This window comes from Odocoileus virginianus, chromosome 3 (assembly GCF_023699985.2).
Source record: "Odocoileus virginianus isolate 20LAN1187 ecotype Illinois chromosome 3, Ovbor_1.2, whole genome shotgun sequence".
NCBI lineage: Eukaryota > Metazoa > Chordata > Mammalia > Artiodactyla > Cervidae > Odocoileus > Odocoileus virginianus.
The window spans coordinates 84,272,652-84,290,723 of record NC_069676.1 but is presented as its reverse complement, the minus strand read 5'-3'; the positions used below and the strand labels follow the sequence as shown (position 1 = coordinate 84,290,723).

Genomic DNA, 18,072 nt, shown 5'->3' with positions numbered 1-18,072 from the left:
TTTAAAAGTGTTAAGCTTGTCCTTTTCCTTACCTTTGAGCCCTAGATGTCCATTTCTGGATTACAGAAAAACCCAACATCTGTTAAATGTCAATAATGTCTCACTTTAGGTTCAAAATCTGAAGCAACTACTCTTTCTGCATTAAAAAAATGTTAACAATTCAAATTTAGTAGGTTGTGTAGATCAAGTTAGGAATCTGTATTTTTCTTATTTCCTCCTGGAGTTGACATTTAAAATGTAAACAGTAATATTCCTATCCTTTGTAATATATGAATTGTATGACTCCTGAATTAGGCAGAGTTTTCATTCATTCTGTATATAAAATGTGACCAAAGTTTATTTTTAAAGCATCATATAGATTAGGGGACAATAGCAACAAGTTCCTCGCATTGTTTTATATAACTAGATTCTGATGAAATGAGCATTTCAAATAGAGTAATTCCCAATCTGTATGGCCTTAACAATTCTCTGACTCTAGCTTCAAAATTAATACTGTTACTGGTATTCATGGCAATTGTTTTCCACATACTTATTCAAATATTAATTTAATAGAGAATTTATAATTGCTTATATTTAGTCTTTGTCCATGTCATTTTAGGATCCTGAACAAAAACAGAGTAATTTGACAAACAAAATTCAATGTACTTGAATGGGATCTATAAGGACAAAATTACATGGGGATTACATCTTACCCATGAATAGAATATGTAAAGTGTGTTAATCGCTCAGTTGTGTCCAACTCTTTGCAACCCATGGACGGTACCCTGCCAAGCTTCTCTGTCCATGGAATTCTCCAGGCAAGAATACCGGAGTGTGTTGCTATTTCCTTCTCCAGGGGATCTTCCCGACCCAGGGATTGAACCTGGGTCTCCCGCATTGCAGGCAGATTCTTTACTGTCTGAGCCACCAGAGAAGCCCAGAATATGTAAACAAGGTGGTAAAATATTGGTATGTAAGGAGGCTAGAATACTGGTTAAAGAAGCAGAAAGGTGAATCAGGGATGCATTTGCCAGTGATGGAAGGAAGAGTGCAGGCGAGAGGCCACATCTGTATTCTCAGAGTGTGTGGGCAGGGCCGGTGAGGCATAACAGAAGGCATGTAAATAGTCAGTGTTACCAGGGAATATATAGATGTGCTCTTGAGAGGTGCAGAACATGAGAATGTCTTCACTGAGGAGAGAGGTTCCCATGGGTAATGTGATAAATCTAATGCATCATTATATATATATATATACATATATATATATATGCATGATATATACATGCACACACATAGATACATATATATATTATCTATATATATTTCTGTATTTTATATTGACGACTGTATTATGCTCATATTGAAAGAATGGAATAACAAATACGTATGGTTTAAAACACAAACAGTGTAGATTATACTCAAGAAAATATCCTCTATCAGTGTGGGGATGTGGCTCCTCATCTTCCACTCTGTTAGAGAGAGGTGACTTAGGGCTTCACTTGTTGCCTATTAACCAGGTCCTTTCCCATTCCTGTCCCCCAAGCAGTTCTTGTTCCTCCATCCTAGCTCCATGTGATGCTAAGATGGAGTTGATTTGGTGATCAGTAGGGTATCCTGGGTGTCTCAGTCGGTCAAGAATCCGCCTGCAATGCAGGAGGCTGCCTGCTGCACTGGAGACCAGGGTTCAATCCCTGGGTCGGGAAGATCCACTGGAGAAGGAAACGGCAACCCACTCCAGTATTCTTGCCTGGAAAATCCCATAGGACTTCAATGGCCCCAGGAAACCATGGATACCCTAGCAATGAGGAACAAAAGGGGATATGGTTAGTGCTGACGGGCTGTAGTTCAAGACATGTGAGGGATCTGCACCCCTCCCAGCAGTGTTTCACGACCAATTTAGAAGAACTAGTGTTTCTAGACTCGGCTTCCTGGATGAGGAAGTGAAGCCCAAAACACTGCCAAGGTTTGCTGAAATAGTTAACCTGTAGGAGTTGAAGGTCATCAGTACATTGCTGGGCATGCCTAGGGATGGCAGGAACCTTTGTTTTTGTTCACATTTGGGCCAGAGACATCTTCAGAGGGCATAGTCTAGTTGTTTGTGTTTTCTCATTCTTCACATCTAACTGAAAAGCAAACGTTTTAAAGTTTGTATGTGGGTTTTTCTAACAACACAGCATTTCCAAGAAGGAGGGTGGGATATGTGTGGGAAAGTAATCTATGGCACAGAATCTAGCAAAGATAGGAGATTTAACTTCTTTAATATTGGAACACAGCGTCTTTAAACAAAAAATGGGAGTGGATTCAGAAGCATCCTCTGATAGTTTCTTTTTTCTAAGGTTGGTTTTCCTTGCCTGAGGAAAAAAAAAGAGTTCCAGAGGTTTGGATCTGTATTTTATTTATAGACCATATCTACACTTTTACTCTGAAATGTTTGGAGTTTGGAAAGAGGAGGATTTGCAATAAAAAAATGTACAAAAGTGAAAGCTATAAAAAAACTCATGACAAAGGCACAAGTATTTGCATTTCATGTTTGTAAATGACTCACAAAGTAATGACACCCTTTATGGTGTTTCCCCACATGAAACTGAAATCAAAATCTAACAGGTCTGTCCTTAATTGCATCCTCCAAAAATTTTATAAGGAATTTTTTGTTTTCCCTAAAAGTGAGATGGAAGTACCCATTTGGATCACTTGTAATGGCAGGGAAAAATTAGTTAATTCTCTCTATATTGGGTGAAATTGAAGGTTGCTGTAAGGACAAACGCAGGCAAGTGGCATGCCAGGACTGCTTGCAGAGAAACTCATATGCTTGGGTTCGGTGTTTGGCCTCAGGCCAAAGGCTGCAACTAACAGAAAAGTGTCAGCATCTCAATATAATTGCATGTCCCAGAGCCTATTATTGCACTAATAAAAATGCTTTTCAATAAATCTGAGAAAGGAAGAGAAAAAAAAATGAAGAAAAGAATTGCCTGAAATATTTTATTATATTCAATAAAATTCTCATTAATGGAAAGAGTTGCTTTCTGCTAAATAAATGCACTTTAATTTTATTTTCTGATTAATTTGATTTTGGGGAAAAATACAAGTTATATGTTTTTTTCCAGTGTACTTTCTTGAGTAAAAGGCAAGTAGGCATCACCGTAGGCGAATATTTTCTCAAGGAGAGGGAAGAGGCAGGAGGACCAGGACATAGGAAACCAAGAGTTTAGCTAGTAATTATGTCACTGATATACTGAGTGACCTTGGGCAAATGATTCAACCTCTCCATACCCATATGTAAAATGTTAATGTTTCATGCTTACAAAAATCTTTGAAATATAAAGAATGTCAGAGATATTTGCCATGTGTACTATTATTTATAATGGGTGAAATAGAAAGCATGTGTGCCCACTAACAGTGATCTTAATCACACACAGCGGCTTCTCTGAGATACTTTTCTGTGTTGGCAAATTTCATACCAATAATGAATATTCCAAACACCTTTATGAAAAAAGCCTCCTGGGTATCCTTAGAGGAATGAGTCCTAATAATGCTAGTATATGAATGTAATTTTTAGAGATCTTTAGTTTGTGCTTCTTATATGACAAAGAAATACAAATAAGCAGAATAGTGATAAGTAAATTTTGTTGTTCACTTACTGTGGGCAATGTTCACAATCATAAAGGGAAGGAAAAGGAAAGGAAATTCTTTTATATTAAGCTTCAATCACGAACCAGATGTTTACATACAGTACCTTTCTGTGTTTAGGAAAATTTCTGGCACATAGTTGTGCTCAATAAATATTTGTTGGGTGAACAAATGCATCTTGTTTTCATAATTCTTAAAATAACTTTATGAAAAAAAAAATCTCCAATTTACAGAAGAGTAAGGTTAAAAATCTATATATGAACAACACACAATTAGCATTTGCCAGAGCCAGAATTTTAGCACTGGTTTGTCTGACGCCAAAACGAATGTTCTCCATAACAGGACTTTGGCAGCGTTTTCACCGCTGAGGTCACTATTCCAAAGTCCATCAATTATTTTGATGACTTTATTGAATGAGAAAGAAGTTGATAGGATGAGACTGCTAACTGAACCAGACTTGTTTTCCCAACGCGCAGCAAGCCAAACGTTGAGACACAGAAGTTTGCATCAGAGAAGGGTTTCTTCACAAGCAGCCAAGTGAGGAGCTGAGAGAACAGACCTCAGATCCACCTTCCCGGAGGCTCAGGACATTTATGTGATAAAGCTGAGGTGTGGGGAACTTGGAGAAAGTAATTGGAGATAGGAAAAAGGTGAGACAGTCATCCTGCACAGGTGCAACTCGGCTACAGGTGCCTGGCTCCAGCACATTCCGAGCCTGGCAGGTCTCAGCCCTCTGACGTCAGAAGGTCGAGGAGCAGACACTTGCTCATGCGCTGTGGTTGGAGGGTCCATGGTCCTCACCAGTCTTAACTGGCGGGAGCTGGAAGTGGGAGCTGCTGACTCCAGGGCTCTGAAAAACAGCTCAGGGAAACATCACGTTAGTGCTGCTAGGAGGATGGTTTTCTGTGAAAACAATTCAAGTGAGCTTGGCCAGTGAAGGCTGGTTACAGGCCGGGCCTGTTGATTAGCGTATTTCAAGACCGCCTACGGCGCTTTGGACTCAGAGAATCTGGGTAACACCTTACCTGAAGAGTTCGTTCTAAGTGAAAGTGGGAGGAAAAGGGAGATGTTGGATGCCTGTTCCTGGTGGAGAAGCTCATTCGCTGGCCCGGCCTGTGAGTGGCAGATGCGAGTCCTACAAGCAAAGAAGGCTAGAAGCTGGGAAGATGGAAGAAAAGAGGATCTGGTTTGGGCAGATACTGGAAGGAAACAGGCCCATGCCTGAGCTTCTCTGTCCTGCCGGTTTTGGTAAGTTCCCTGGGGGGAAGAATGAGGTTTGCCCATCATTAGTAGTTGGGGCCTTTGCCTTGCGTGCTACTTAACCACTTACGGCCTTGCTTTTTTCCAGCCCACCAGCTTTGCCCTGCCTCGTAGAGCTGGAGTGGGAACCTGCAGACATTTTTCTTGGCCAGTTGGTGCAACGTGAAGCTTTGTTGGGAAAAAGGTGCTTTCCGGGTGAGTTTGACCATACCCTGACTTCCTGGCCAGTTTAGCCAGCAGCAGTGGTGCTTCCTGGAGGGTCTCTCCAGAACCCCTGGGGCACAGCTTCGCAGAGTCTTCCTGGCGTCTCAGAGCCCCCAGCAGGGCTGGTTTGTAGGAAACCACCTGTTGGCCCTCTGGCAGATTCCTCAGCTGTCCAGGGCTCATGGCCACGCTCTTGTTAATAAGGTTTGACTTTCAGTCTGGGGGAGAGACCTCTTCCAAATTTCTTCCTTCTTTGGACACTGTCTTAGCTCTCGAAATTGCTGGCTGCTTCCTTTATCTGATGTACTCATGGTTTTTACCTTTACCTCTTTCTCCTTTGTAGTTAATCCTCTGTTAAAAAGCTAAACATTGCATTCTTTGTTACATTTTCTCTCTTCAGATTTTTAGCATGGTTTCTGTTTCCCTTTAGGACCCTGATCAATTCATCAGCTTGCCCTCAAAAGCAGAGCCTGAGACTTTTGTGAGAGTTGTTTGTTTGGGAATGTTTATTGGGGCTTAGGCAGCCAAAGACAAGGACAGAGGAGTGAAATAGGAAGAAGGGAGAATCGATACAGTTATGAGTTATCCAGTTGGTCTTGCCAGCAGGCAGTGGGTTTTCAATCTATAGGCCCTTCTAAGAAACCTGTGAAATCTATCTCAGAGCCGATGGGGGGAAGAATGGAGGAGACATTTACCCGCTGGCTTTCCTCTCCCATGCTTACAGTGAAAACTTACCAGGTTGCATCAGTGCCAATGTGGTTGAAGCCTGCCTAGAACCAGCTGGTGCTGAGGTTGTTGGAATAAGAGGTGAAGGCAATAGAAGGTATAAATTGGTGCATAAGATGTGCTTGGTGTAATTACTAAAATAAGAAATGGATAATTAAATGTTTTATAAAACTTTAGCTAAAAATTCAGGATGAGAAAATTGTTAATGATTAAAAAATGTGAGCTGCAACTTGGTTCCTCCATTTAAAGTGTTTAGGTCTAATGGGGTGAGGGTGAGTTGGAGATGGGCCCTGTAAACAAACAAACAAAAACTAAGTACTGAGCAGGGCAGTATGCAATGAGGTTGAATAATGGCATGTTCCTATAGAAATTTACTAGGGGACATTGCATTTTTCTGGAGCAAAAGGCCTGCTAGTCCAAGAAATAGTTAGCTCTGCCAAAGCCCTGGTGGCTCAGTGGTAAAGAATCTAATGCCAGAGAGGAGGGTTTGATCCCTGGGTCAGGAAGATCCCCCAGAGGAGGAAATGGCAACCCACTCCAGTATTCTTGCCTGGGAAATCCCACGAACAGAGGAGCCTGAAGGGCTCTAGCCCATGGGGTTGCAAAGAGTCAGACACGACTTAGTGGCAAAAGAAAAACAGCAACCAACTCCCAAAGCCCGGAGATCATAGCAAGGAAGAGGAGATGGTGTCAGAAATTCCAAAGATATCAGGAGATAGGTTAAGTAGCAGAGGCTGGAAACTGAGTGTCTCCTAATTTTGTTATTCCTTGGGCTGTAGATGTGATTAGAGAAAGCCATGACTGCAGGTGAATTCTGAAATTAAACAGTGCAAGTTAATGGAGAGAGTGATACCTGTTTTCTGCTGCCCTTGCCAATAGACATCTCCTGTGTCCACCCATCCACTCCTTACCTTCCACATCAGCTTAATGAGAGAGAGGAGAGAAGTCAGTGTCTTCCTTACTGTTACTTCAGGCCACTTCCTGACCTTCCTTCTTCCATCTTCATCATCTGAGGACCATGCTATTATTTTTCCCTATGACTGGTCTTATTTCCATTTTCTAATCTGTGAGCCGAAATTACAAGGCTTGACAGTTATTTTGAAAATATTTATACTTTTGACTTAGAAATCTTCAAAAATGTTTTTGAATTTTTATTTAGAGAAGTATTTTTATAAGATTTGGCACTTTTGAATTCTAGGAAGCTAGAAGTTTGTGTGAATCACGGCAAAAAGAAATAGTTTTCTGCTAAATGGTTAATTCTTTTCAACTAATGTAAAAGTTAAAGGTGGAAAGAAATTGGGAATTATGGGAGATGGCAATAAGAACTAATATTGTTTGAGAAGTCAATTTGTGTGTAAGTGCCTTAATTTGATCTTCTTTGACATACTACCAGACGGGCATCATCTTTGATTTGTAGCAGAAAAAAACTGAACATAGAGAGTTGTAATTAACCTACCTTAAGTCATATAGATCATCCTTTCCTGGACTCATGTCCACAATCATTTCTTCCCTCTCTGAAATTCTGTTGCATGCTTTAGATGTAGGGTGCTTTTGGCTCTTCTGATATTCTAGACTTACCCTATCAGAGTGTTTTTAAGCTCAGCCTCATAGGATAAAGACAAGGGATATTTCTTTACTATCATTAGTGCCTAGTGATGCTAAAAGGATGATGAGCTCTGAGTGGTATAGGGAGAAGAGGATATATTTGGTGGATTAATACCAGTTCTGCCACTTCCAGCTGGTGACTATAGGAAAGTTACTTAAACTTTGTGGTTTCAGCTTCTTTATCTTATAAAATGGTCACAGTACAACTCCTCTGCCAGTCTTTTTAGGATAATTAAACTAGATGCTGCAGCTGAGCAGTTCTCAAAGTTTGTTCTTTGGAATACCAACCTTAAAAGGTGCTCCTCTGCGAGAAAACTTCTTGCCTAAATAACTTCATAAGATGTGTGTGTGTGTGTGTGTGTGCACGTGCATGCGTGAGTGTGCTCAATTGTTTGTATGTCTTTTTGCAACCCCATGAGCTATAGCTGCCAGGCTCCTGTGCCCATGGGATTTCCCAGGCAAGAATACTGAAGCAGGTTGCCATTTCTTCCTCCAGGGGATCTTCCCAACCCAGGGATCAGATACGCATCTCCTGCCTCGGCAGGTGGGTTATTCATATTTACCACTGCACCACCTGGTGAAAGGTAATGAATCACTGATTAAATTAGCACATTCAGGAATCTGGGAAGCTCAGCAAGAAAGAAGGCTATTTACCTTTTTAACCAAGTGTTTCTCATACGTGTCTGACCAACCAGGTTTTTTTTTTTTTTTAACTTAATGTATGTTGAATAGGTAGAAGATGCTCTAGGAATAACACTTTGTGTAGTATTATGGAATTCAGATTTTAAGATTTGAACACTAGATTGAAAAGCTTGTACAGCCACTAGGATTAGATGTGAATTTAATCCAAAAATATTAAGTGAAAAAAGCAAAATAAAGAAGATACTTCCATTTGTGTTTTGAAAAAGAATATATATTCCTATATTGTATTGAAATTTTGGGAAAGATGCAATAAACTATGTAGTAATATGTAGTTTTCTCTGTTATTGTGTCTGTCGTGGAAGGGAGTCATGTATATAGACACATGTACATGTGTACATATATGTGTGTGTGTATATATTTTTACCCTGGTGCAGTTGTTTAAGCATATATTACTTGGCTAAAACAGAGTTAAATATAATTAAAAGTACAGACTAAGACAGCAGTTTAGTTTTTGATGATTTTTAGTAGATTAAAATTTTTAGAAAGCTTTCATAGTATTAAATCATTTGTTAATCATTATCTTTGTACAAAGGTGTCTTATAATCAGCAGGTCAGTCTCTGTTACGTGAGCTTGCCAGTTTGGTAATGGAAGTGTGTAAAAGTTTTTTACCTTTTTTGTTTTGCTTTACCAAAAATTCTCACCTCTCAGTTTGGGGTATTACTATACCCACATCTTTGACACTACAGAAACCAATACTAGAGATCCTTAGTAATACTGATCTGTAGAATTATGTTTACAGTTGATTCATTAATCCATAATATAATGCTATCTTTGAGAATCTCAAAATAATTTGTGAAAATTTTAGTTGTATGAAATTTCATATTTCCTGGCTTAAGTTGAACCTACATTTAGGCTAATACACTCATTCAGAAAGGTCACATGTGGCATCTTACAGTTTCAAATCCAAAAGGTACAAAGTGTTGTAAAGTATATCCTATACATCAGTTTCTCACGAGGCAGAAGAGGTGGATTTGAATATGCAGTGATCGATAATATAAACAGGAAAGGAAGAAAAAGCTTCTGTTCCTATTCACAACATAAGGAAGGTAATTTGCAGTGTATTTCCGGTACATGAGGTACTTAAGGCACATTTGGCAACACTTAGCAGTAAGTGGCAAATCATTGCTATGTCTTCGTACCTACACACTCTCATCCATCCGGTGTTGGGGCATTAGAACAGTTCTGCGGCTATATCTGATCAGTAGTCTTGCCAGTCTGTTGATTTTTGAATTTTGGCTGAAATCGACTGGTCTGGTTTTTAAAAGTTATTCCTTAGGGATAAACGGAAGCTACTGGTTTCACTCCTAGTAGGGTAAATAAAATAGAAATGGCCTCTTGTTTTACCCATATCCATTCACCCTTCCCCTCCCCAACGCCCCTGGTTCATTCTTCATTACTGATTTCCCATTGGGTCCCACCCTCCAGTCTTAGCTAGAAAGTTCACCATTTCTTAGTGGAGTGGAATTTCCTGTTTGATATCTGTCTAAAAATAAAGCTAGAGAAAAAAAGGAAGTTTAGAAGGGTCAAAAGCAATGCTCTAGGGGATATTTCTTGTTCTTTAGTAGTGACAGATTATCATCTAAACCAATGAAGGAGAAAACAGAGTAACAATTTCTTTGGATACTCTTTTAGTCTTGTTTCTTTCCCCGTGCCCACAGTTTGAGAACTGGTCGGCAATGAAGGATGTTTTTTTTGGGTTGACTGAAAAATTCATTAGGGCTTTTCTGTAAGATGTGACAGAAAAACTTGAATGAACATTTTGGCCAAACCAACACCAATCCTGAACCATTACTGCTTAAGAACAATGTGCTAAAAACCTAAGTGAGTATTTCAGTGATCAGTTAGATAAAATTTGTAGTATTGGGACCATTATGACCTTTTCTCCACAGCTGTGAGCATTTTTGAATGATTACACATCCCTACCAACATTAGAATGAGTCTGGATTGATACTTAAACATTTTAGAAAATTGTAAATCAGAGATATGATAAACTTCATTAATTTGTTTACCATGTATTAGGCACTAATTTGAAGTACTTTACATTTACTCATTTAACCATCTTGTCAAGCCAGTGAGGTAGGTACTATGAATAATTATTTCCAACTTAGGAAAATGAGGCATAAAAAGGTCACACAGCTAGTGAGTGATAAGGACTGGATCCCAAGCAGACTAGTTCTAGAACTAGTGCTTTTAACTATTAACAATGCAACACAATCTCTTGATGAATATAGAGAATTTACTGTCAAAGGTCCGTCTGGTCAAAGCTATGGTTTTTCCAGTAGTCATGTATGGATGTGAGAGTTGGACTATAAAGAAAGCTATAGTTGGACTATAAAGAGCGCTGAAGAATTGATGCTTTTGAACTGTGGTGTTGGAGAAGACTCTTGAGAGTCCCTTGGACTGCAAGGAGATCGAAGCAGTCAATTCTAAAGGAAAATCAGTCAAGAATATTAATTGGAAGGACTGATGCTGGAGCTGAAACTCCAATACTTTGGCCACCTGATGTGAAGAACTGAGTCACTGGAAAAGACTGATGCTGGGAAAGATTGAAGGAGGGAGGAGAAGGGGACAACAGAGGATAAGAGGGTTGGATGGCATTACCGACTCAATGGACATAAGTTTGAGTTGGCGATGGACAGGGATGCCTGGTGTGTTTCAGTCCATGGGGTCGCAATGAGTCAGACATGACTGAGCAACTGAACTGATAGGTGTAAAAATATGATATTATGTAATATTTGCATACTTCATTTGGTAGTTTTATGTATTGTATCACAATCTTGGGGAAGGTAAAATTTAGGAGAGTGGTAGTGAAAACTAACAGTAATTGAATATCTGCTAAGTGCCAGGCCATTTACATGCGTGAACAAGTGAAAAGAACATTTGGATGCTTCATTTGGCTTAGGGATCAAGTAACTTTTAATGTAAAGGGCTAAATAGTAAATGTTTTAGGTTTTGTGAACCATATATGTCTCTTGTTGCCTACCTATCCTTCCTCGATTCCTCCTCTTTCTCTACCCCTCTCTCTCCCCTCCTCCTCCCTCTCTCTCCCCCCTCCTCCTCCCTCTCTCTCCCCTCCTCCTCCCCCTCTCTTCCCTTCTCCTCCCCCTCGCTTTTCCCCTCCTCCTTTGCACTTCATCTTTCTTTTCTTCCTTTCTTTTCTTCTTATGTCTTTTTTTTTTTTTTTTTAGTTGGAGGCTAATTACTTTACATCATTACAGTAGTTTTTGTTATACATTGAAATGAATTAGCCATGGATTTACATGTATTCCCCATCCCAGTCCCCCCTCCCACCTCCCTCTCCACCCGATCCCTCTGGGTCTTCCCAGTGCACCAGGCCCGGGCACTTGTCTCATGTACCCAACCTGGGCTGGTTATCTGTTTCACCCTAGATAATATACATGTTTCAATGCTGTTCTCTTGAAACATCCCACCCTCGCCTTCTCCCAGAGTCCACAAGTCTGTTCTATACATCTGAGTCTCTTTTTCTGTTTTGCATATAGGGTTATCGTTACCATCTTTCTAAAGTCCATATATATGTGTTAGTATACTGTAATGGTCTTTATCTTTCTGGCTTACTTCACTCTGTATAATGGGCTCCAGTTTCATCCATCTCATTAGAAATGATTCAAATGAATTCTTTTTAATGGCTGAGTAATATTCCATGGTGTATATGTACCACAGCTTCCTCATCCATTCGTCTGCTGATGGGCATCTGGGTTGCTTCCATGTCCTGGCTATTATAAACAGTGCTGCGATGAACATTGGGGTGCACGTGTCTCTTTCAGATCTGGTTTCCTTGCTGTGTATGCCCAGAAGTGTTATTGGTGGGTCATACGGCAGTTCTATTTCCAGTTTTTTAAGAAATCTCCATACTGTTTTCCATAGCGGCTGTACTAATTTGCATTCCCACCAACAGTGTAAGAGGGTTCCCTTTTCTCCACACCCTCTCCAGCATTTATTGCTTGTAGACTTTTGGATAGCAGCCATCCTGACTGGCTTATAATGGTACCTCATTGTGGTTTTGATTTGCATTTCTCTGATAATGAGTGATGTTGAGCTTTTCATGTGTTTGTTAGCCATCTGTATGTCTTCCTTGGAGAAATGTCTGTTTAGTTCTTTGGCCCATTTTTTGATTGGGTCATTTATTTTTCTGGAGTTGAGCTGGAGGAGTTGCTTGTATATTTTTGAGATTAATCCTTTGTTGCTTCGTTTGCTATTATTTTCTCCCAATCTGAGGGCTGTCTTTTCACCTTGCTTATAGTTTCCTTTGTTGTGCAAAAGCTTTTAAGTTTCATTAGGTCCCATTCGTTTATTTTTGCTTTTATTTCTGAAATTCTGGGATGTGGGTCATAGAGGATCCTGCTGTGATTTATGTCGGAGAGTGTTTTGCCTATGTTCTCCTCTAGGAGTTTTATAGTTTCTGGTCTTACATTTAGATCTTTAATCCATTTTGAGTTTATTTTTGTGTATGGTGTTAGAAAGTGTTCTAGTTTCATTCTTTTACAGGTGGTTGACCAGTTTTCCCAGAACCACTTGTTAAAGAGGTTGTCTTTTTTCCGTTGTATATCCTTGCCTCCTTTGTCGAAGATAAGGTGACCATAGGTTCGTGGATTTATCTCTGGGCTTTCTATTCTGTTCCATTGATCTATATTTCTGTCTTTGTGCCAGTACCATACTGTCTTGATGACTGTGGCTTTGTAGTATAGTCTGAAGTCAGGCAGATTGATTCCTCCAGTTCCATTCTTCTTTCTCAGGATTACTTTGGCTATTCGAGGGTTTTTGTATTTCCATACAAATTGTGAAATTATTTGTTCTAGTTCTGTGAAAAATACCATTGGTAGTTTGATAGGGATTGCATTGAATCTATAGATTGCTTTGGGTAGTATAGTCATTTTGACAATATTGATTCTTCCAATCCATGAACATGGTATATTTCTCCATCTGTTTGTGTCCTCTTTGATTTCTTTCATCAGTGTTTTATAGTTTTCTATGCATAGGTCTTTTGTTTCTTTAGGTAGATATACTCCTAAGTATTTTATTCTTTTTATTGCAATGGTGAATGGTATTGTTTCCTTAATTTCTCTTTCTGTTTTCTCATTGTTAGTGTATAGGAAAGCCAGAGATTTCTGTGTGTTAATTTTATATCCTGCAACTTGACTGTATTCATTGATTAGCTCTAGTAATTTTCTGGTAGAGTCTTTAGGGTTTTCTATGTAGAGGATCATGTCATCTGCAAACAGTGAGAGTTTCACTTCTTCTTTTCCTATCTGGATTCCTTTTACTTCTTTTTCTGCCCTGATTGCTGTGGCCAACACTTCCAAAACTATGTTGAATAGTGGTGGTGAGAGTGGGCACCCTTGTCTTGTTCCTGATTTCAGGGGAAATGCTTTCAATTTTTCACCATTGAGGGTGATGCTTGCTGTGGGTTTGTCATATAGAGCTTTTATTATGTTGAGGTATGTTCCTTCTATTCCTGCTTTCTGGAGAGTTTTAATCATAAATGGATGTTGAATTTTGTCAAAGGCTTTTTCTGCATCTATTGAGATAATCATATGGTTTTTATCTTTCAATTTGTTAATGTGGTGTATTACATTGATTGACTTGCGGATATTAAAGAATCCTTGCATTCCTGGGATAAAGCCCACTTGGTCATGATGAATGATTTTTTAAATATGTTGTTGGATTCTGTTTGCTAGAATTTTGTTAAGGATTTTTGCATCTATGTTCATCAGTGATATTGGCCTGTAGTTTTCTTTTTTTGTGGCATCTTTGTCTGGTTTTGGAATTAGGGTGATGGTGGCCTCATAGAATGAGTTTGGAAGTTTACCTTCTGCAATTTTCTGGAAGAGTTTGAGTAAGATAGGTGTTAACTCTTCTCTAAATTTTTGGTAGAATTCAGCTGTGAAGCCATCTGGTCCTGGGCTTTTGTTTGCTGGAAGATTTCTGATTACAGTTTCGATTTCCTTGCTTGTGATGGGTTTGTTAAGATCTTCTATTTCTTCCTGGTTCAGTTTTGGAAAGTTATCCTTCTCTAAGAACTTGTCCATTTCTTCCAAGTTGTCCATTTTATTGGCATAGAGCTGCTGGTAGTAGTCTCTTATGATCCTTTGTATTTCAGTGTTGTCTGTTGTGATCTCTCCATTTTCATTTCTAATTTTGTTAATTTGGTTCTTCTCCCTTTGTTTCTTAATAAGTCTTGCTAATGGTTTGTCAATTTTGTTTATTTTTTCAAAAAACCAGCTTTTAGCTTTGTTGATTTTTGCTATGATCTCTTTAGTTTCTTTTGCATTTATTTCTGCCCTAATTTTTAAGATTTCTTTCCTTCTACTAACCCTGGGGTTCTTCATTTCTTCTTCCTCTAGTTGCTTTAGGTGTAGAGTTAGGTTATTTATTTGACTTTTTTCTTGTTTCTTGAGGTAGGCCTGTAATGCTATGAATCTTCCCCTTAGCACTGCTTTTACAGTGTCCCATAGGTTTTGGGTTGTTGTGTTTTCATTTTCATTCATTTCTATGCATATTTTGATTTCTTTTTTGATTTCTTCTATGATTTGTTGGTTTCTTATGTCTCTTTAAAATGCAAAAATTATTCTTAGTTTGGAGCAGTACAAACCAGATTTGGGTTTTAGGTCATGGGTTTTCATCCAGCCTAAAAAGTCAGTTGAACTTACTGGCTTACATGTTGAAAAGGTAGGATACATTTCAGAAGGCAGTTCATCAGAGTTCTGGTTTCACTTGGCTGAAACTCACTGAGACCCTCTTTGTATTGGATTTGTCTTCATCATTGCAAGATGACTGTGCAAAACGACTCGGGGTTTTTTGTTTCCTTGTTCATATTTGAGGGATAGCATGATGTGAAGGAGAGGGCGTCTGCTGATCAGTACAAAGCACCAATACTGATTGGTATTGATCACTCTGATTGGACGATATTTGTTTTGTCCACACCCTAAACTGATTCTTAAAACTAAGAATTTATGGCACTAATTGGCTTAGGCATGAGCTGGAAGAATTCTCAAGGATTGTGCAGCCAGAGAAGTGGGATTTTCTATGACTCCAACTCATGAGTCAGGAATGGGTCCTGAGATTTTATATTTTTAACAATTTGCCAGGTGATGTTGACAGTTTCTGGTCAACAGACCACAGTTTGAGTAACAAGATTTTTCTAAACTTAAACAGACTATTAAATGAGTGGCTGATAGAATAAATTTGGGGGAAATAATCACAATGTCTAAAATTTTATAGAAGTATATTTTCTGTAACTGTTGAAAATAATGCATGGACAATGTGTGGGCTAGAATCAGGATATGAGTAATAGCTATTGCCTAGATTTTCCAGCATGAGAAGACATTTTTCACCTGGAGAAAACTTTGAAGCTCCCAGGCCAGTTCTGGAGGGAGGCATGGAAAGGTAGAAATAGATGAGGGAGAGGGAGTGATGAAGAGAGAAAAAAATGGGAACCACCTTAATGTGGTCACACTTTTACTTATAAATGCTTATGAAAACTGAAGTAAGTATACTGAGTTTCCTATGGATTGAGGCATCAGTAAAATTTCAGGAAGCCAGAGCCTAAAACACAGAGAGCATTGATGTGTATAATTGCTTCGAGGATTATTTGAAGTCTTAGAGGTGCCACTTTAGAGGACTGGGGGATTCTTAAAATCCAGGGAAAGCCACCCAGTTTTAACATTCCAGTTCTATGAGGTATTTTATTAATCACTGAAGCACTTTGGAGGGTGGGATATTGATTTAAAAATGGGGATGATTTGAAAATCTGAGATATTAAAAGAACCTACCTAAGGTATCATAGTGGATTAGGAATTTGAGTCTCAAGTGGTCTAACTAGAAAACCCAAATCTCACTTGATTACACTAGTCCTTTTCCTCCCAAATTGAACAAAACCCCTCAAGAACCTTTTATAAAATGAAATAGGAAGTGGGTCCTGCTATGGCTTAAGAATGTCTATATACAAGAATTGAAGGGTGACAATCTGTTTGCAGATATATTGAGGCTGGTTGTGTCTTTTTTACTCAGGTTATAAATTTGCTTGAGATGGTTTTTGGGGAGTCAGATAAATCCCCTCTAACCTGCTTTTTCATGACATACTGTGTGGGATCTCAGTAACATAGACAAAATTAAGCTTCTCTCTTGCTGTCTCTGAAACATCTCTAAGGAATCTTAGAGTGAAAACCACTATAATATATACTTTGTTACTCATAATTTTACAAGTGAAAAAAACTTAAATCCAGAGAGTTTAAAATGAACTGTGCAGGGTAACACAGCAAGTTAGCAGTAGAATGACTCCAAAGATGATTAAATCCCAGTGCTTGGTAGAGATTATTTATGTTCAAAGTACAAATAGAAATTAAGACAATTGCCTCAAGTGTTGAAGTATGTTGAGATTTGTGGAAAGTAAACTATTTTAGATTTAGAATTTGCATCAGATGAGGCATTAAGGGGATGTACTTTTAGATTTTTCCTTATATTATTAGTTTTATTTTTGTTTTATACTCTTATAATTCTGAAGGTTTAGTTAATATTTTATTAAAACAATATTACTTTTACTATTTGATTCTGTACAAGTAACCATATTCTTAGTTATAAGTCCTACCACATACAGGGGCTTTTTTTTTTTTTTTTTTGCCAACAGAATGTGTATCTGAATTTAAATTAAAATCAATGACAGTTTAAAGGAAATTCACTTTACATAAGAATGTTTTTTAAAGCATTGCTTAAATGACACTTGATTATATGTATTTTGATTTTATAACTGTCAATTATATTGCTGTTAATTGCCAGTAGGGCCTTGTTCTAAAAGAATCTTTCAAAAAATATTGAACAAATTCATCTGAATTCAGTATTGACTCTGCCTTCTATTAGGCTTTTAGCCAAAATGTGACTCAATAGGGTGAATACAGTAGCTGAGCCAATATAATAGCTTCACCCTTAGAAATCCTTTGGAGTAAAATGGTAACCACGAGGGCAAAGGGGCATGTCTTGACAACAGTGCCTTTCATTGGTGCAGACGGTCAAGTAAAGGACAACACACAGTGTTACAGGCTAGATCTATAATTCTAATAGCTCAACTATTTGGCAGGAAGCATAATGTACATAAAAACTCGTGATCCTAAAAAAAAAATTCATATTCCCCCAAATCTTGTTTCCCTAGATAGAAAAAAGGGACAAAAGACAGATTACAAGGAGAGGGAGACAGACAGACAAAAAATAGAGAAGAGAGAAGGGAGAGGAGGAGGTCAGAGGCTATTATAGTAGGTTTGGGCTTCTGTAAGAAAGAAACAAAGTGAAGTCGTACAGTTCTGTCTGACTCTTTGCGACCCTATAGACTGTAGCCCGCCGGGCTCCTCTGTCCTTGGGATTTTCCAGGCAAGAATACTGGAGTGGGTTGCCATTTCCTTCTCCAGGGGTATCTTCCCAACCCAGGAATTGAACCTGGGTCTCCAGCATTGCAGGCAGGCTCTTTACCCTCTGAGCCACCATTCAAAATTATCTATCTTTGTGATAGTTTAATTTGTAGCCTTGAGTTCTGTTGTTCCTTACTACTTCTCCACTCACTTAGCAGCTATAGTAAATGAGAAGACTGCCTTGCCAGTGATAGAGTGTTTACTGATAGGGCACACGCCCTTTCTGTTTGAAGGTTTCAGGTCCCAACTATTCATTTGTATAACTGTGAGGAAGATAAAAGTAGTAAATCGTCCAGGTATGTGACTCATAGGCAATTTAAGGATTATTTGTGTTTGTTTGATCTCTTGATTTACAGTTTCATCTTATTTTCTATAGAATTAAATATGATGCATATGATATGAATCAAATATCAACTCACACAAAGTGAAATAAGGAAATATCAGTTTAAGAAGTCTTTCCCTCTAAAACCCAGGTTGGATACCTTCACATTCCCTCAGTTCCTAGTACACATGGCCTTCCTCCTCTTTCTGTTCTGTGCTGAAGGGATTCAG

The 18,072-nt window shown here is 38.7% G+C and overlaps 1 long non-coding RNA gene across 8 annotated transcripts in view; it reads left to right on the top strand.

The window, feature by feature from the left end:
• Positions 1 to 4,092: 4,092 nt before the first annotated feature.
• The window catches only part of LOC110130695 (uncharacterized), an 871,740-nt gene continuing 857,760 nt past the window's right edge, over positions 4,093 to 18,072 (top strand). For 7 of the 8 annotated variants that reach the window (XR_011486989.1, XR_011486993.1, XR_011486995.1 and 4 more), the window contains exons 1-2: positions 4,093 to 4,854; positions 4,955 to 5,061. This is a non-coding gene — a long non-coding RNA (uncharacterized lncRNA). Of the gene's footprint in view, positions 4,855 to 4,954; positions 5,062 to 7,897; positions 7,946 to 18,072 lie in introns of all 8 variants that reach the window. The other variant, XR_011486996.1, reaches the window with a different exon arrangement.